A 20214-nucleotide genomic window follows, 5' to 3' on the forward strand; every position below is an offset into this window, starting at 1 on the left:
TACATTGTTTTAGTTACTATGTATATTGTTTTCATGGTTCTGTTTACCTCACTGTGAATTGGTTTATGTAAATCTTTCTATGTTTCCCTCTATTCATCACACACATCATTTTTTTCAATGCAGTAGTATTTCATTAAATTTATGTAGCAGAGTTAGTTTATCCATTCCACACATCAACTGTGTTTCTAATTCTCAACTATCACAAAAAGTATACCTATAAATATTTTTTAATTTGGGGACTATTTTCTTCATTGATGGCTTCCTTGGAATATAAGCCCAATAATAAATAGTCTCTGGTTCAAAAAGTATGAATATTTTAGTCACTTTATTTGCATAATTCCAAATTGCTTCCCAAAATGGTTCTATCATTTCCCACTTCCACCAACAATGTATTAATATACCTATCTTCCCAACCCCTCTAACATTGACTTGCCATTTTTTGTCATTTTTGCCAATTTGTAGGATTTGAGGTGAAACCTCCAAGTTGTTTTGATTTTCATTTCTCTTATTATTAGTGATTTGGAGCATTTTTTTATCTGGTTGTTAATGCTTTGCATTTCTTCTTTTGAGAACAATTCTTTGACCATCCATTTATTGGTCAATGATCTTATATATATTTATCAATTTTGGGTATCTTTTTTTATTGTATTATTTTTTATTCACTTGATGCATAGTAAAATTTTTCTTATCCCCTCAGTATTATTTTGTGTATGTCTTTTTTTTTAAATGTATTTCTTATAAGAGACAGATGGTAAGGTTTTGTTTTCTTATCCAATCTGTCACTTTTTTGTTCTATTGGATTGTTTAATCTAGTCACACTTAAAGTTATAAGAATTAGTTTCATAATTTCTTCTCTCTCTAAAATGGTTTTTTTCCAAGTTATGATTTTTCATTTTTTCTGCTATAAATGCAGTATTGTGTTTCTTCAGTTGCTTTAATCTTTTTTTTAAGGTGACTCTGTTTCCATTGCCTCTCTTTCCCTTACCCCTGATCCACCCTCTTCTCATTTCCTTTACAATTTTGTTTATTATTTCCTCTCTCCTTTTTTCTTCTCAATTAGTCAGGTAGATTCCCCCTTTCTCTCCTCCCCTTCAGCTAATCCTGTTCGTTAGGGGTTTTTTTATTTCATTTTTTATACCCTCTTCAAAAAAGGATTTCTTTTACTCTGTTTATTATCCATCTTCTATTTCTGCTTACCCCGGGGTGGGAAACTGTGGCCTCAAGACCACATGTGGTTTCCCCACCACTGGTCTAGACCCTTGGCCCCTATAATCATGATTTCTGTATTCTTCATTGCAATCGAAGCTTCTAAGGTATCCATTCTAGCGTCTTCCCTCTAGGTGCTTTCTGTCAAGGCATTGTAGGGCTAACTCAATGGTTTCCTCTTTTCTGTTGTGCTTCAGAGCAATGCCAGTTATTGCAGACGTCAGAGAGGACACTGCCCAATAATAATGTACCTCTCCCTACCCCCAATCTATTATACCTTTTCTTGTTGACCTTTTTTTTTCTTCTACATTTGCCTTCACCCATGGGAACATTCATCAATAGAATTTCTAAGACATCTAAAGTAAGACTTCCTTCCTTTCCTCCCCTTTTCATTCTTTTACCTCTCCTCCTTACCTACTGCCCTGTAGGCTCTTCTCTTTCTGGAACCACAGAATGTACCTTCCCATCATCACTAGTGTTTGATTTGATCCTGGACTGTCCCAGCTAAAATTCTGCCTTCTACTGGAAGCCTTTCCTGATCCTGCTTAATTCTAGTGTCTTCCCTCTGTTGATTATCTACAATTTATCCTATATGTAACTTGTTTGTGCATAGTTGTTTTTATATTGTCTCCCCCAAAATATGATGAACTCCTTGAGAGCAGGGACTAACTTTTGTTTCTTTTCGTATCCCTACTACTTACTACAGTGCCTGGCACCTAGGGGGTGCTTAATAAATATTTGCTGACAGATTAACCTAGAAAAATGAAATAAGAGATTAAAAATTACAATAAAAATACATGAGTTGTGAATCTCTGTTGCCAATGTCTTGATTTTTTTACATTTATAATAAACTCAATATGGTATTTTCAAAGCTGTCCTTCTTGTCTGTGCTTTCTAATGACTTTCCTTTTCTTTTGTCCATTTTAAAAATACCTCAGTGACATTCTTTTCTTACTTTTTTCCCTTCCCATTTTGGTTACTCTAGCCCTAGTCCTCTTAACTCCCTTCCCCCTAAAATGAAAGAAAAACAAAACCCTTTATCAAGTATGCAAACATATCCCCACAATGGCTTCATCCAGGGTGGTGACAGTATCAAGGGAGACAGGGGCACATATGAACACAGAAAAGATAGGTCTTAGCAATAGATTGATTATGAGGACCTGGCCATCTAAAATGAGCAGGAGTTAGGGAAGTTGCTGGGAGGGAGTGTTACACTTGTATGTATTAACAATTCACTACATTCATGTACCACAATTTGTTTAGCCATTCTCCAATTGATAGGTATTGATTTTGTTTCCTTTTCTTTGCTACCACTAAACATGCTGCTGTGGATATTTTTGTATATGGGGTATATTTCTTTCTGTATTTGACCTTCTTGGGGTATATGCTTAGCGGTGGGATCTCTGTATCAAAAAGTATGGACAGTTGGTCATTTTTTTTCTTTTTGGTGAAATTCCAAATTGCTTTCTTTAATGGCTCCACAAACAAGGTACTCATATGGAGATAATTATTTGGAAGCCTTCAGAATTGAACTCAGTTGGTGTGAGCCCAGCTATTAGATAAATGGGCTGTGGTTTACACAGATTAAAACAATTTTTCAACAAATTCCATAGTTTATGGTGGAATTTTGTTGGAGTACATTGCTTAAGAATGTAATTCCAGGCAGTAGGCAATGGAGATAAAAGGTCAAGTTTCAACTTCTCAATTCCAAATTTGGAAGTGAAAGAATTCACATCTTCTGGGGGCAAATCATGCTGTTTAAGGCAGCCCCTTCATCCTTTAACATTTTAAAATGGATGAAATCTAGTTGGAATTAATATCAAAGACAGCCTTGAAAGGGAAACACAGCTATGTGGGGAAATGGAAAGAGCACAGGACTATAAATCCAGAGATTGATTTTTAATCTATCCCTGCCCCTGACTCAGTATGTATTCTTAGGGAAGCCATTGTTAATTTCTGGATCTGAGTCACAGTGCCTGCATCCATAAAATGAGGTGACCGAACTAGATGATAGTTAAGGTTCCTTCCAGCTCTGACCATTCATTCAAGCCATGGCCCTACTTTGTGCAAGGCACTGAGCAGAAAGCTAAAAATATTTCTCGTGATATCTTTCAAAGTACAAGAAGTCCTCAAGTTATGCTCCAGAAATTTTTTCATAAATCCATTGTTTGGAACTTGGAACACCTTTTCTCATAGTTATAATGTTATCATCCATGGTGATTAGATTACTAAGAAAATCCTCTTTAGTGCTTGAATTCTTCTGTGTTAAGTAAGAAGAGAGAACAAAAAAAGGACCAAAGAGGTTTTGCTGCTGACAGACATCTATAATGAAGTCAGGAATACAGACTAGGTGTTCTATTCTGTAGTGGGTCAGGGGAGAAGAAAAATCTTGGCTGGGATCAACATGTTGGCAGTGGAAAGGGAAGCAAGTGAGCCTTTCCTTGGATCCTACAGAAGAAAAGAAAGTAGCTGACCAAGGAACTTCTGGAACAGAGAACTATCCCTAGGGTTGGCAGAAGTAGACTAATTCACAATTTATTATTTCTCACCTATTTCTACCTTCCCAGCCTTGCTGGAGCCCCCTGTTCCATATTACTGGAGCCACCACAAATGGCCTGAAATAACAGGAGTCTGCATACATTATCAGGCAAATTGGGGGAATTTTGTATGAGCAATGTTAACTAGGGTTCCTGAAGTCTAGGCTGTGCTAGTTTTTCCTAAAGCCTTGCAACATAGGATGGGCTAGCCTTATCTGGGGCCCTTACTCATATATGCTAAACTAGTTTTTACCTAAAAAAGGTATTAAAACCATCCTGAATTCTTTTTTTTTTGTTAGGCAATGGGGTTCAGTGACTTGCCCAGGGTCACACAGCTAGTAAGTGTGATGTGTCTGAGACCAGATTTGAACTCAGGTCCTCCTGAATCCAGGGCCGGTGCTCTATCCACTGCGCCACCTAGCTGCCCCCATCCTGAATTCTTAATGGCTGTCTGGTGGCCTAAGCACAAAAGTCAGTACAAAAGTAGTCAGAAACTCCTCCTTTGACACTGTCATACTGTCATGTCAAATACAGGAGAGAAACAACACCCGACTCCTGACCTCATAATAAGGAACTTCAGCATATATACTTGTGCTCCACAAATACCTTAATTTCCCAGTTCCTCAACCTATTCAGTTCCTATGACCTTCTTTCCAAGGTCACATGAACCTTAATCCCATCATCTTCTGTCTCCTTCAGTGGATTATCCCCACTATCAGGCCATTTTCTCTTACCTCCAATCTCCCTCTATCTACTAACTTCTTCCCTGCTGCCTATAGACATGCCCATGTCTCTCCCATCTTTGAAAAAACCACACAATCGAAACGTTCATTCTAATTAGTGTCCTATATCTCTCCTACTCTTCTCAGGTAAACTCCTTAAAAAAATCTATCCATGTGATGTGCCTCCACTTCCTCTTCTCTTGCTGTCTTCTAAACCTGCCTTACTCTGGCTTCAAACTATCATCTAACTGAAACTACTTTCTCCAAAGTTATCAGTAATCATTTAATTGCCATATTTAATGGCTTCTTCTCAATCCTCATTCTTCTTGACATTTCAAAAGTATTTGAAATTATCAACAAGGATGATCACCTTCTCGTAGATTCTCTCTCACCCTCTATCCGTGCCCTTCTCTGTCTCTGTGTCTGCCTCTTATTGCTCTCTCCTAGTTCTTTCCAACCATTCCTTTTCAATATCCATTGTTGGTTCTTCATCCATTTCATTATCACATTATCACTAACTATGGGTGTCCCCCAGGGTTCTATCTTGGTCCCCCATTTCAGCTCCCACTTGCTCAATTACCATCCAAAATGGGGTCATGATGACTTGGACACAACTGAAATGATTGAAAGACAATACAGATCTGAGGCTGAGGGACAAGTGATGAACTTAATAATAGCACAAATAAAAGGGACAGTGCTGATGGGTCAAGGGACCCAGAGGTCACATTAGAAAATGAATTAAATTCCACAATGGGAATGGATGTAAGGATTGCTGGAAATCTACCCTAGTAGTAAGAGAGCCTTGGGCTATTACTACCTCCACAGTAGAATAAGAGAATAGGTAAGTTTTCACCACCAAAGAACTTGAAAAGTTATAGTTTAAAAAGCAGCCCGATGAGTCACTAGACCCATGTCTCCTAAGGGTGTAGTCTAGTAGAGCCAATTTGGACTCCTTCACTGTAGCAGATTTCTATCAGTTTAAGGAGCTCACAGATGGTTTACTTTTGCAAAGTCAGATAAATCAATTACAGGTCTCTTATGGGGACCATTATTTGTCCTTTTATATATAGCTAAGATAAAAAGTTGTGCATACCTGACCCCATAAAGATGAATTCCTATTGCAGCTGGCTCACCAATGGTGGTCTGCAAGCAAAGATAGGTTAAAAGAGATAGGTTTAGGATTCTAGACACTAGGAGCCAGGTTCGTATTACTACAAGATCCTCAGAGGTTCCATGGGAAGTTTTGGAGAGCAGATTACAGAAAAGAGACATTATTAGCTCCTGGGAATTGATGCCTATATATGCCTTTAGCAAACTATGCCAGTTGTTGTGGCATGAAGTCAAATGGAAACCTTTGGAGTTGCCTGTGCCTCCTGTGTAGCTAAAAACAAATAATGCTGGGTCTTGTGAGGGCTGAAAGTGATTTCCTTACTACTGATGAAGATGAAAAAGGCTAAAGTACTTTGCTATATTAGCTCTCCTTACCACAACTCTGTGGCCAGTAAGGATGGCAGATGGCACCTAGTAGCCTACAAATGCTGCGACCATTCTTTTTTTCTTTTCTTTTTTGCTTTGTGCTAGGCAATGGGGCTAAGTGACTTGCCCACAGTCACACAGCTGGTAAGTGTTATATGTCTGAGGCTGGATTTGAACTCAGGTCCTCCTGACTCCAGGGCCAATTCTCTATCCACTATGCCACCTAGCTGCCCCAGACCATTCTTTACATGCTTAATATGGTAGACTAATTTAACTTACTTAACTTAGTTACTTAACTTAGGTTACTTAATTCAGACCCTGGGTGAGTGGTATGAGGAAGTTGATCTCACTAATGCTTTTTTCTCTATTCTTGTGATTTGAGACTAGTCAGAAGCAGCTCACTTTCACCTGGGAAGAAATCCAGTATACTTTCAACATCCTTCTCCAAGGCTACTCAAATACTCCCTCATACCATCATAATCTTGTGAGCAGAGGCCTAAGAGACCCCAATTCCTGAGGTCATTGATGTCAACCACAATAATAATGACATAATGTTGACTAGACCAGATAAAACAGAGGGTTTTAAATTTTAAAGTAGCCTATGTGGGGAACAATGGATAAAATCCAGAATCTGGTCCATTTAGTAAAGCATTGATGAATACCATGGTTGGGAAGAATCCAGATGATACTGGACACAGTCAAGAGCAAACAATAGGTACTTCATAAAAAGGAAACCCAGAGGCTTACTGGATTCTTTGTTTTGGAGAGCCAGCTTCTCCACCTAGGTACCCTGGTGGCCTTTTAATCCAAAAGTCTGTCCCCTTCCAATGGAGCAAATAACAGAAAGACCTAAAATGGGCCATTCATCAGTCTTTTCTCCCTAGGCCTTTATGACCCCATGGGGCCAATGCTTTTGGAAGACTGTCTATAGACTAGGCTGAGTAGATCTTTTGGTAGGCACTACCCAACAATCATTAGACTTCTAGAGCTGCAATGCCACAAATCAGCCCCTCACTACCTCATTTTTGAAAAGCAACTGCTCATTTATTAATAGGCCCAAATTGCTACTGAAGAGATAAGGAAGGATTACACTTTACTCTTTGTCCAAGGTTGACTGTTATGAGCTAGGTAATGTTCCTCCTAACAAGATAGGTAGGGTACAGAGCATGTCTATTATTTGAAATAAATGGGGGGATGGAGCCAAGATGGCGGAGTGAAAGCATTGACTTGCTTAAGCTGTCCCCCAAACCCCTCCAAATACTCATAAAAAATGGCTCGAAACAAATTCTGAAGCAGCAGAACCCACAAAAAGACAGAGTGAAACAAATTTCCAGCCCAAGACAACCTGGATGATTGATCAGAAAGGCATATCCGGTGTGGGCTCTCAGGCCACAGCAAACCTGGAGCAGGCCTCAGAGGACTGAATGTGGGCAGCTGTGGAGGTTTCCAGACTCCTCAACCAATTAATGCCAACGACAACTTAGAAGGTCAGTGGGAAAAGTCTGTTTCTGTCGGAGCTGAGAAAGGAAGGTGGGGTCTCAGCTTCATTCCCCAAAAGGGGGGGGGGAGCTGCTTCCCGAGCTTCCGGCCCACAGACTGAGGGGGAATCCAGTGGCTGATCAGAGAGGGATTGCATGGATCTCTTTGCGAGTGCTGAGGCAGGAATCTCTTGCTTTGCCCCTGTTTGGATCTGGGTCACAATTCTGGGCAGCAGTCTTAGGGTGAGGAGGAACGCTGGTGTGATGGAGCTTGTAGTGGCTGTGCAGAGAAACCCCTCCCACAGTTACAGGACAGAAAGGAATACTTGTGGTCATAGACCAGGAAAGGAGAACACACCTCGCCCCTTATCATACCACCTTGAGAGAACTGAAAATTTACAGGTACCTACAAGTATCTCTGAAAACAGCTGTACAAACCCCTGAAGCTTGGGACAGTACATTCTCCACATTGGAAGCAGACTCTTACCTTAACAAAGAGTTTAAAACTCAAGTAATTGGCCAGGATCATGAACAAGCAGCGCAAAAAGAGTCAGACTATATTATGTTACTTTGGGGACAAAGAAGATCAAAATACACAACCAGAAGACAACAAAGTCAAAGCTCCTACATCCAAAGCCTCTAAGAAAAATATGAATCACTCCCAGGCCTTGGAAGAGCTCAAAAACGATTTTGAGAAGCAAGTAAGGGAAGCAGAGGAAAAACTGAAGAGAAATGAGAGTGATGCAAGAAAATCATGAAAAACAAGTCAACAGCTTGCTAAAGGAGACCCAAAAAAATACTGAAGAAAATAACACCTTAAAAAATAGCCTAACCAAATGGCAAAAGAGGTCCAAAAAGCCAATGAGGAGAAGAATATCCCTAAAAGCAGAATTGGCCAAATGGAAAAGGAAGTCCAAAAGCTTACTGAAGAAAATACTTCCTTAAAAATTAGAAAGAGCAATGGAAGGTATGACTTATGAGAAATCAAGACATTATAAAAAATCCAAAAGAATGAAAAATAGAAACAATGTGAAATATCTCATTGGAAAAACAACTGACCTGGAAAATAGATCCAGGGAGAGAATTAAAAATTATTGGACTATCTGAAAGCCATGATCAAAAAAAGAGCCTAGACATCATCTTTCAAGAAATTATCAAGGAAAACTGCCCTGATATAGTAGAACCAGAGGGCAAAATAGAAATTGAAAGAATCCACAGATCTCCTCCTGAAAGAGATCCCCAAAGGAAAACTCCTAGGAATACTGTAGCCAAATTCCAGAGTTCCCAGGTCAAGGAGAAAATACTACAAGCTGCCAGAAGGAAACAGTTCAAGTACTGTGGAAACACAATCAGGATAACACAAGATTTAGCAGCTTCTACATTAAAGGACCACAGGGCATGGAATATAATATTCCAGAGGGCAAAGGAGATAGGATTACAACCAAGAATCACCTACCCAGCAAAACTGAGTATAATCCTTCAGGGGAAAAAATGGTCATTCAGTGAAATAGAGGACTTTCAAGCATTCCTGATGAAAAGACCAGAGCTGAATAGAAAATCTGACTTTCAAATACAGGACTCAAGTGGAACATAAAGAGGTAAACAGGAAAGAGAAATCATAAGAGACTTATTAAGATTGAACTGTTTACATTCCTGCATGGAAAGATGATATTTGTAACTCATGAGAACTTTGTCAGTATTAGGGAAGTTGAAGGAAAAAAATTATATGTATGTATAGATATTAAGGGGTCATATCTGGAGAATAAAATTAAGGGATGAGAGAGGATGATACTTGGAGAAGAAGAAAGGGAGAGGTAGAATGGGGTAAATTATCTCACAAAAAAAAAAACCAAAAGTCTCTCAAAGTGGAGGGGAAACAGGGGAAGGTGAGAGGGAATGAGGGAATCTTATTCTCAGAGGATTTGGCTTAAGGAGAGAATAACATACACATTCAATTGGATATAGAAATCTGTCTTACCCTACAGGAAAATAGGGTGAGAAGGGTACAAGAGAGCAGGGGGATGATAGAGAGGAGGGCAGAGTAGGAAAGAGGGTAATCAGAAGTAAATACTTCTGAGGAGGGACAGGGTCAAAAGAAAGAATAGAATAAATGGGAGGGCAGGATAGGATTAAGGGAAACAGAGTTAGTTTTTCACACCACGTCTACTATGGAAGTGTTTTGCATAACTGCACATGTACAACCTATATTAAGTTGCTTTAATGTAGAAGCTGCTAAATCTTGTGTTATCCTGATTGTGTTTCCACAGTACTTGAACTGTTTCCCTTCTGGCAGCTTGTAGTATTTTCTCCTTGACCTGGGAACTCTGGAATTTGGCTACAGTATTCCTAGGAGTTTTCCTTTGGGGATCTCTTTCAGGAGGAGATCTGTGGATTCTTTCAATTTCTATTTTGCCCTCTGGTTCTACTATATCAGGGCAGTTTTCCTTGACAATTTCTTGAAAGATGATGTCTAGGCTCTTTTTTTGATTATGGCTTTCAGGTATGCCAATAATTTTTAAGTTATCTCTCCTAGATCTATTTTCCAGGTCAGTTGTTTTTCCAATGAGATATTTCACATTGTCTTCTATTTTTTCTTTCTTTTGGTTTTGTTTTATAATGTCTTGATTTCTCGTAGAGTCATTACCTTCCATTTGCTCCTTTCTAATTTTTGAGGAAGTATTTTCTTCAGTGAGCTTTTGAACCTCCTTTTCCATTTGGCCAATTCTGCTTTTTAAGATATTCTTCTCCTCATTGGCTTTTTGGACCTCTTTTGCCATTTGAGTTAGTCTATTTTTTTAAGGTGTTATTTTCTTCAGTATTTTTTTGGGTCTCCTTTAGCAAACTGTTGACTTGTTTTTCATGATTTTCTTGCATCACTCTCATTTCTCTTTCTAGTTTTTCCTCTGCTTCCCTTACTTGCTTCTCAAAATCCTTTTTCAGCTCTTCCATGGCCTGGGACAAATTCATATTTTTCTTGGAGGCTTTGGATGTAGGAGCTTTGACTTTGTTGTCTTCTTCTGATGGTATGTTTTGATCTTCCTTGTTACCAAAGTAAGATTCTATGGTCTGACTTTTTTTGCACTGTTTGGTCATGTTCCCAGCCAATTACTTGAGTTTTAAACTCTTTGTTAAGGTAGGGGTCTGCTTCCATTGTGGAGAATGTATGGTCCCAAGCTTCAGGGGTTTTGTGCAGCTGTTTTCAGAGATGCTTCTAGGGACCTGTAAGTTTTTGGTTCTTTCAAGGTGGTATGATCAAAGGCAAGGTGTTTACTCCTTTCCTGGCCTGGGCTTTGGTCTATGAGTGATCACAAGCACTCTTTTCTGCCCTGGAACTCTGAGGAGTATTCTCTCTTCACCACTGCCACAAGCTCCACCATGCCAGCACTTCTCCTCACCCCAGGATTGCCACCCAGGACTGAAATCCAGATCCAAGCATGGGCAAAGCAATAGAATCCTGCCTCAGCACCAGCAAAGAGATCCCTGCAATCCCCCTCTGATCAGCCACCCAATACCCCCTCTGTCTGTGGTTTGAGAGCTCCAGAAGTAGCTACTGCCCCAGGGCTGTGCCAGAACTGGGCCCAGATTGAGCTCCTCTCTCACCACAGTCACAGACCTTTCTCACTGGCCTGATAAGTTGTCTTTGGTGTTTGGGAGTTGAGAAGTCTGGAAACCACCACAGCTACCTGTGATTCAGCCCCACAAGGCCTGCTCCAAGTTTGCTGAGGTCCCTGGCCCTTCAGAAAACTTCATGCCTTCTGATGAAATGGCTCAAGTTATCCTCAGTTGGCAAGTCTTTTTTCTCCCTAGACAGTTTGGACAGTTCCTTCCAAGAAAGGTATTAGGGGGCCAAAATTGTGATATTATAGAAAAGTTACTTGTTCTCTAATGACATAGCAGAGGTGGAACAATTTATGGTTTACTATGGCAAATGTATATTTACCTGAAAAAAGAGGACCCCCTAGCTGACTTGGTGGCAATGCTGCATCAGTGAATGAAGGTGAGGGTCTTTACCCAACCCCCCATGGAAGAAGAGGACAGCCACTCAGCAGAGACTTCCAATGAAGCAAAGATTTGGCATTACCCTCTTCCCATGGAACCCTTGGGATGGAGGAGGTCCTGGATGGAGGACTTGGGAATACTGAGGAGGAGGTGGTCCTGGCACTGCGATAGGCTGCATACAAGAATGTAATGAACTTTTAGCTACTTTACCACAGAGGATACTGACCTATAACAAGTGTTGGTGATCACGTTGGAAGTGTCATCATTTACTCTGTAACTCTTCTGTTTCTGTGCTACTCCTACTGATCATCACCACTTTGTATCATTATACAGGGATTCATGATGAATTATACCAACATTCCCCACCCTCTAGCATATTCTGGATTTGGTTCTTCTGAAGAGAGCACCATATTTCACCATATAATCATCACAAATTTTATGACAATTTTTTTTTACAAAAAAGTGAGATGCCACCATTATGTGAGGCTTTTTTAAAAAAAAATTGTGCTGGTATTACTTAAAAATAATTTATTACTACAATGTCTTTGATGCAAAATTAGGATGCATCAAATACTCATGACTACAAATTAAAACTGGGAAGACGCAAGTCTTACCATATCATGTGACGTACTCATTGCTTTCCACCTGCTCCCCTTGCACCTACAGCTCTTCATTGGGTTGAGTGACAGACAATACCTTTAGTACTGCAGTGCTCTAAACAAACCATATATTGACAGTGCATGTGTACTAAGAATTCTAGGCTTGCAGTTTGCAATGCATGAAAGATAAATGCATATCCATATGCCACTGGTGAATACATTGCTGCTCTGTTTACCTTTTAAGCAGCATGACAAACAGAATTATACCTTGTGATGATTACCCAATGGAAGGTTATAAAACAATTTTTGGACTGAAAAAACAGGGTACAATGATTATGTGGTGAAATATGGTAGGTGAAGCTTGAGATTTCTTGCTGGCCTTCATTCTCTTTCACATTCCTTCTGATATAGTGCTTCTTCTGAGGACTATCCCACTGCTTGCTTTTTGTTGTGGTCCTGGTTTTCTTGTGTCTTCTCTAGTGCTGCCTATTCCTGGCTCCTTGCTCACTTGGTCAAAGTTGTGTAATAATGGAAGGGAGCTAGAAAAGAAGTGTTACCTATGTGGCCGTGAGTGCAGCCCAGAGTACTCCCAAGTGTAGCCCAAACCAAATTAAAATATAATTAGGAAATATTTAACAAAATAAATAACAATACAATAAAACATTACATTTTAAAACTGTCAACATGCAGCCTGCAGGTGCACTTATATGTGGATTAGTGGCACCCCTTGAGTTTGCTACCACTGCTCTAAAAGACCTTAGGATTTTACCAAGGGGTGAGGTATGGTAGAAGCAATATCTTCTAGGGTCCCTGCCATATAGACCACACTAGCTTTTACTAAGTACCTGATCTCATGCAGGCTCTTTGAGACTTAATTCTTTCAGGGGACTAAAGCTTCTTGGTGACCTAAGGGCAAAAGCAAATATGTGAGTATATATATATATATATATATATATATATATATATATATATATATGTGCAATATGAAGCAGATATGGGAACGAGAATTTATTCCTAGAAACAAAAAGGAATGCTAAAGTCAGGATACTCAGAAACACAAATTATCAGAATGAATTAAACAGGATTCAGTAATTTAACTTTTAACTAATTGTAATCTGTTGGGAGGCTAATATTTAATCCTATCAGTACATAAAGCAGATTTGTAAGACTGATAATCAGGCATTTTACATTTCACCTTGGCAATAAATTATCACTCCACTCCAAATCCAGACCCCTTCTGAACTTCTCTCTCAGCTGCTTCCAGTCAACCACTCCTATTTTTGCCTCAGCGAACCACTCCAATAGACGCTGATGCCACCATTCCCTGTGGACACTGCTGCTGAACTCATAGTGTCATTTCCAAGCTTGGAAACATTCATCTGGATCTTATTGTTTGGTCATCTGCCCAGGAAACAAAACACAAAAGAGGCAGCCTAAATCCAGGCTCAGACTTACTTGCTCAGTACATGTGGTCAAAGCTACATGGAGTTCAAGTGGGATATAAGGACAATCACAGCTCTTCCTAGGAAATAGCTTTAAACAGTCCACACACATCACAGTCAGAATGAAAGAGTCAGAGGGGCCCTCTTGAGCAGCCAGAGTCATCAGCATCTTTGTCTCAATAGCCCATTATTGGGACTCTGACATTTCAAATTATGATTCCTTTAGCTCTGAACCACACATAACCAGAATCCAGTCCCAGAATTCTGTCATGGTCATCCAGCAGTGGGCCAGGAATATCTGCACATATTTTGTACAATCTACATTACATGAGGAAATAAAGAGTCTTAGGTCTGGGCCATTGTGAAGGTTTTGAGGATAGAGTAGCTTCAAGTAGATTCACAGATGTTGATGATTCACATCCATGATTTATGTAATGATTATATTTTGTATCTCATTTTTAAAATATCAGATTGTTAGCTCTATTGTTAGTCTATGATCACTGTCAAAAACTGAAGAGAATTCCAAAAATTTAGTTTGCTGATGTAAAAATCATTACTGGCTTTGTGCTCCATCAATTAATTTTTAAGTCATGGACATATATAAAACTTAAATCAGAATTTGAGAAATGACTAAAATACTTAGCATCAATATATCCATCACAAGCATTTTGTCCAGCCTGCATGACTCTTCTCAGACTGGGCAGAACCTCCCTCATCTGCAGGCACACCCACAACTGGAAACTTAATTTTACTGACTACTCCCAAAGGGAGCTTTTCTGTTTGCAGTCAAAACCTTCCAATGCATCAGTGTCCAGTGTGTGGGTATGGTACAGGAACATGGAGTTCTTCTTATGAAGTCTCTCCAAAGCAGTGTGGGCTGTGTAGCATCCAGTTTCATCATCCAGCAACCACCATCTCTGCTCATTCCAGCAGCCACCATCTAGGCTCCTCAATCCCCAGCATTTTTCATGTGCATTTGTTTAGTTTGGGGCTCTACAGGGTCTTGTTGCCCCACCCAAAAAGCCTGCAGGAAAGGAAGAAATTATAGCCACCATTTTTCCAATATCCTCTTTTGTGCTCAGCTTAGTCACAGTTCAAAATTACCCATTCCTTTGGAGTTGTTGGGGGTTTTTTAATCCTTTCCCAACTCCAAAGCTTTCTGGAATGGACCCATACTCCCAGCCCAGCATTTATCTATTATTACATTCTCCAACCAGTGAATAATTTGCCTCTAAATCACCTAGGGGAACATGAGCATCTATGAATATATATCACAAACATTATAAACTAGCATATAGCATACACAAAAGAGAATTATACCAACTATAAAATACAATGTACATTAATATATATAATTCATACTAGTGCATACAAACATATATAAACATATATACAAACATAGCACATATAGTACTATGTTAGACTACAATACATAGCACATGTAATATAATAAGGGCACAAGTTTAATGAAATACATAATGTATAGCATCACATAGGATGCCCCCACAAAGTGAGGCATTGTGACCAAATGCAGAAACATAATGCATGTATAACATTACATACTAGCATATATAGGAAAGAAACAAAACAGCAAGAAAATATTTACATATTCTTCCATACACAACAAAGAATGTATATGACATAGGTCACACACAACATATAACATGTTGCAGTTACATACAAAGCATTATCACAAGTACTTCAACAATAAACATCATATGACTATGTGGGTAACTACTTCTGTTTCTCCTAAAGCATCATAAGTAAGCTTGATCAATGAATTGATTGGCCTGAAACTTCTACTGTAACTTCCTGAGTTTGTGGGTAGTCCAGGTAGACTAACATTCTCCAAGGTCTAGGTTTACCCTGTGTTGCCTAAGGGCCAGGGGTATGCTGGAAAATGTTTCATAACCAGCTTGGGGTGGGGGTGGGGATGTATCCAGGACACACTTTTAAGTTTAATCTGCATTATTAAAATTGTCTTCATCACTTCCTTAAGTCTAGACAATAAAATAATAAATCAAGTCCTGATTTGTAGCATTTGCTGATTTCTGAGGTATATTCACAATGAAAATTTAATAATTGGCTCTCCCTACAAGCTGGGTCTAGCACATTCCTGCATAGGGGGCTCCACAGGTGGAGTATTAGGCAGGGAAAGAATGGTCTTATCCATACTGGTCTGAATAGAGATTCCCTGTATAGACTCGGTTTACTTCCCAGACAGGGGATACCAACACTCAGTTTCTTCATCATTTACATCATTGTCTTCCAATTTACTATTTACCCCTGATAGTCTCTCTGCAAATTGTGAGCAGGCTTTTTTTAGAGTCCTCATATCTGATTCTCCATCGGATTTCCTTATGCTTGCCAAGAAGTCCTATGAACCCATGCAGAGGCAAGAAAGGGATGTGGTATAGTCTGGGTAAGGTCCTAATCTAGACTCTCTGTAGCTATTTTGTAGCCTGTTAAGTTGCTCAATCTTTCTCTTGCTTAGTACCTCAACATTTCTCTATCATTTTACTGAAAATCTGGACGATGAACTTGAGTATCATTATCATCACACGTTTCTTTCAGGGCTGAATTTCTGAGCTGAGGGCAGCCAAGTAGTAAATTTCCTTCAGCCTATCTTTTGTCTGAGAGACATACTGGTTTTGAGTCTCCACATCATTATCTATCTTTGAAAGTTCCAAAGCATAACTCAGTAAGCAAACATAGTTCTAACTTAAACATCAAAGGGTATAAAGTAAAGCTTTCTTCATAATTCTCAATAGCTCTGTATACATGCACTTGAAATGGCTCATGTAGATTCCCCTGGGCCTTCACTTCAGGGTGTTGGGTCCTTAAAGTGTTCCTTAAGGTGCAATTAAAATGCTCGGGTTGTAGATTTCTTTGGAAGTAGTAAGATGTAGTCCAGACTTCTTGATTCCTGGAAAAACCAATACTTCTTTTTTTCTTATTTAATATATTATTTTTCCCCAATTACAGGTAAAAACAGTTTTAACATCCTTTTTCCCCAAAATTTTGAGTTCCAAATTCTCTCCCTCCATCCCTTTTTTCCCCCCTCATTGAGAAGGCAAGCAATTTGACACAGGTTATACATGTGTAGTCATGCAAAACACATTTCCATGCAAGTCATTCTGTGAAAGAAAACAGACAAAAAAAAAAAGAAAAAGAAAGTAAAGAAAAAGCATCTTTGATCTGCATTCAGGCTCTACCAGTTCTTTCTCTAGAGATGAACAGCACCTTTAATCACAAGTCCTACAGAATTGTCTTGGATCATTGTATTTCTGAGAAGAGCTAAGCTATTCATAGTAGATCATCATATAATAATGCTGTTACTATGTACAATGTTCCCCTGGTTCTGCTCATTTCACTTTGCATCAGCTCATGTAAGTCTCTCCAGGTTTTTCTGAAACCATCATATCTATCATTTCTTAAAGCACAATACTATTCCATCACAATCATATGCAACTTGTTCAGCTATTCCCCAACTGATGGACATCCCCTCAATTTCCAATTCTTTGCTACCACTAGAAGAGCAGCTATAAATATTTTTGTACACATAGGTCCTTTTCCTTCTTGTTTTTTATTTCTTTGGGATACAGACCTAGTAGTGGTATTTCTTGGTCAAAGGATATGCATAGTTTTATAGTCCTTTGGGCATTGTTCCAAATTGCTCTACCAAATGGTTGAATCAGTATATAACTTCACCAATAGTACATTAGCATTTTTATTTTTCCACAACCCCACCAAAATTTGTCACTTTCCTTTTCTGTCACATTAGCCAATATGACAGGTATGAGGTATTTAGCTCAGAGTTGTTTTAATTTGCATTTCTCTCATCAATAGCAATTTAGAGCATTTTTATATGATTATAGATAGTTTTGATTACTTTGTCTGAAAACTGCCTGTTCACATCCTTTGACCATTTATCAGTTGAGGAATGGCTCTTATTTCTATAAATTTGACTCAGTTTTCTATATGTTTGAGAAATGAAGTCTTTATCAAAGAAACTCACTGTAAAAATTTTTTTCACAATAGCAATTACCAACTATGTATTTCCCTCCATCCTCTTTTCCCCATTTATCCTACTCTCTCTCCTTTTACCCTGTCCATTCTCAAAAGTGTTTTGCTTCTGACTTTTGCCTCCCTCAAACTGCCCTCCCTTCTATAAGCTCCCCCTGCTGCCCACCTCCACCTTCTCTTAACCCCCCTTCCCTTCCTACTTTCCTGTATGGGAAGATAGATTTCTACATTCAACTAAATGTGTATATTATTCCCTCTTTGAGCCAATCCCAATGACCATAGAGTTCATGTGTTCCCCTCCCCTCTTCCTCCATTTCTCCCTCCCCCGTAAAATCTCTTTCAGGCATCTTTTGTGTCAGATAATTTATCCCATTCTACCTCTCCCTGTCCCCTTCTCCCAGTGAATTTTTCTTTCTTATCCTTTAATTTTATTTTTGTAGATAATCATACCATCACACTCAGCTCACACCCAGATCCAAGTATAGGCAGTGCAACACAGTCCTGCTCCTGGTACCAGCAAAGGGACCCCTGTAAATCTCCTTTTGATTCATTGTCAGATCCTCTTACCATCTGTGGGCTGAGGTCTGGAAACCACTTTTGCTGCTACTGATTCAGTTGTCCAAGGCCTGCTCCTGGTTTGCTGGGGCCTGGTCTGCACTGGACTGCACTCCTCTCTCACCCTGGTGCAACAGACCTTTCCTGACAACCTTGTAAGTTTTCTTCTGCTGGAAAATTATTTCATTGTCTTTTTGTGGGTTCTACCACTCTAGAATTTGTTTAGAGTCATTATTTAAAGGTATTTACATACAAATGGGAAAAGGACCCACATGTACAAAATTATTTATAGGAGTTCTTTTTGTGGTGGCAAAGAATTGGAAATTGAGAGGATGCCCATCAGTTGGGGAATGGCTGAAAAAGATGTGGTATATGAATGTAATAGAATACTATTGTGCTATGAGAAATGATGAACAGGCTGATTTCAGAAAAACATGGAAAGGGCAGCTAGGTGGCGCAGTGGATAGAGCACCCACCCTGGATTTAGGAGGACCTAAGTTCAAATCTGACCTCAGACACATAACACTTACTGGCTGTGTGACCCTGGGCAAGTCACTTAACCCCATTGCCTAGCAAAAAAAAAAAGTTCTAGTCAGAAAAACCTGGAAAGACTTGTATGGTCTGATGCTGAGTGAAGTGAGCAGAACCAAGAGAATGTTTTACACAGTAACAGACACGTTGTGCGATGACTAATATTGATAAACCTGACCATTCTCAGCCATACAAGGATCTAAGACATCTTCAAAGGCCTCATGATGGAAAATGCTATCCACAAAGAAGAAATAACTATGGAGTTTTAATGTAGATCGAGGCATACTCTTTGCTATTTTTTTTTCTCTTCTGTTGAGGTTTGTTCCCTCTTTCTGATGGTTCCTCCTATTGGTTCTAATTCTTACTTACAGCATCACTAATGTGAAAATATGTTTAATAGGAATGTATATGTATAGCCTATATCAGATTGTGCACCATCTTCGGGAGGGTGGTGGGGAGGAAGGGGGAGAAAAATTTTAAATTCAAAAGCATATGGAAGTAATTGTTGGTAAATCTAAATAAATCAATTTTAAAAAATAAAGGTATTTAGAGGGATTTGAGGGAAAGCTCAGGTGATTCCCTGCCTTTACTCTGCCATCTTGGCTCTGTCCAGCTGGGGAGGGCCAAAACCAACACTTCTTTAAGCAATGTGCTCTCAGAGGCTTTACCTTGAGCTGAGTGGATCCTGTCAAGTATGCCATATACATAGAAATATGTGTTCCACAACACCTCAACAATTGTAGATGTTTTCTGGTTCCTATATGTAGGAACATGGTGAGATTTTTCATTGTCTAAAATACATTTCTGAAACTACTGGATTTTGCCTTTTTTTCAAAACCAGTTTGTTATATTTACTAAAATAAATGACATCGAAATATATGACAAATTTTTATTTTAAAAATAATTTTATATCACCAGAATTATTCCCAGTATTCCACCCCCTTATCCCTCCCAGACAGTCATTCCATGTAGTAAATATTTTTTAAAAGAAAAAGAAGTTAAAAAAATCAGTACCACTGGTTAATACATGAAAAAATTCTGAAAATATATATAGTGTTCCACACTTGTGGACAGCTCAGTTCTACAAAGGTGTGGAGTTGGGGTGTCTTCTCGTATTTCTTTTTTGGGACCATACTTGTTCTTTGTAATTTCATACCATTCACTTTTGATTATTTTATGGTTCTTTCCATTTACATTGTTGAAGTAATTATATATGTTGTTTTCTTGGCCCTGCTTACTTCAGTTTGTGTCAGATAATGTAAATCTTTCCATGTTTCTCTATACTAATCATACTCATCATTTATACAGTTACTTTATTTAGTTCCTTTATTTACATGATTCCAAATTGCTTTCCAAAGTAGTTATACTCATTCATAGCTCTACCATCAATGCATTGGTGTATTTATCTTCCCATAACCCATTCATTATTAACTATTCTCACCTTTAACAACTTTCAACAATTTGCTGCACATAAGATGAAACTTCAAGGTTGTTTTGATTTGCATTTCTATTATTATCATCATTACCATTAGTTATTTTAGAGCAGTTTTTCTTGTGTTTGTTAATAGTTTACAATTCTTTTGGAAACTCTTTGTTCCTATCCTTTGATCATTTCTCTAAGAGCTTTTTTTGGTTTTACATAT

General features: G+C 38.8%; 1 protein-coding gene and 1 pseudogene across 1 annotated transcript in view; both read left to right on the forward strand.

Annotated features, from left to right (window-relative positions):
- LOC110211663 (transcription factor E2F6 pseudogene) overlaps positions 1–20214 on the forward strand; it is a 29618-nt pseudogene that overhangs the window by 8122 nt on the left and 1282 nt on the right.
- The window catches only part of DMAC2L (distal membrane arm assembly component 2 like), a 79582-nt gene that overhangs the window by 7989 nt on the left and 51379 nt on the right, over positions 1–20214 (forward strand). The gene's annotated exons all lie outside the window — the stretch shown is intronic.

This window comes from Phascolarctos cinereus, unplaced genomic scaffold, assembly GCF_003287225.1.
Source record: "Phascolarctos cinereus isolate Bilbo 61053 unplaced genomic scaffold, phaCin_HiC Scaffold_2;HRSCAF=192, whole genome shotgun sequence".
Classification (NCBI taxonomy): Eukaryota; Metazoa; Chordata; class Mammalia; order Diprotodontia; family Phascolarctidae; genus Phascolarctos; species Phascolarctos cinereus.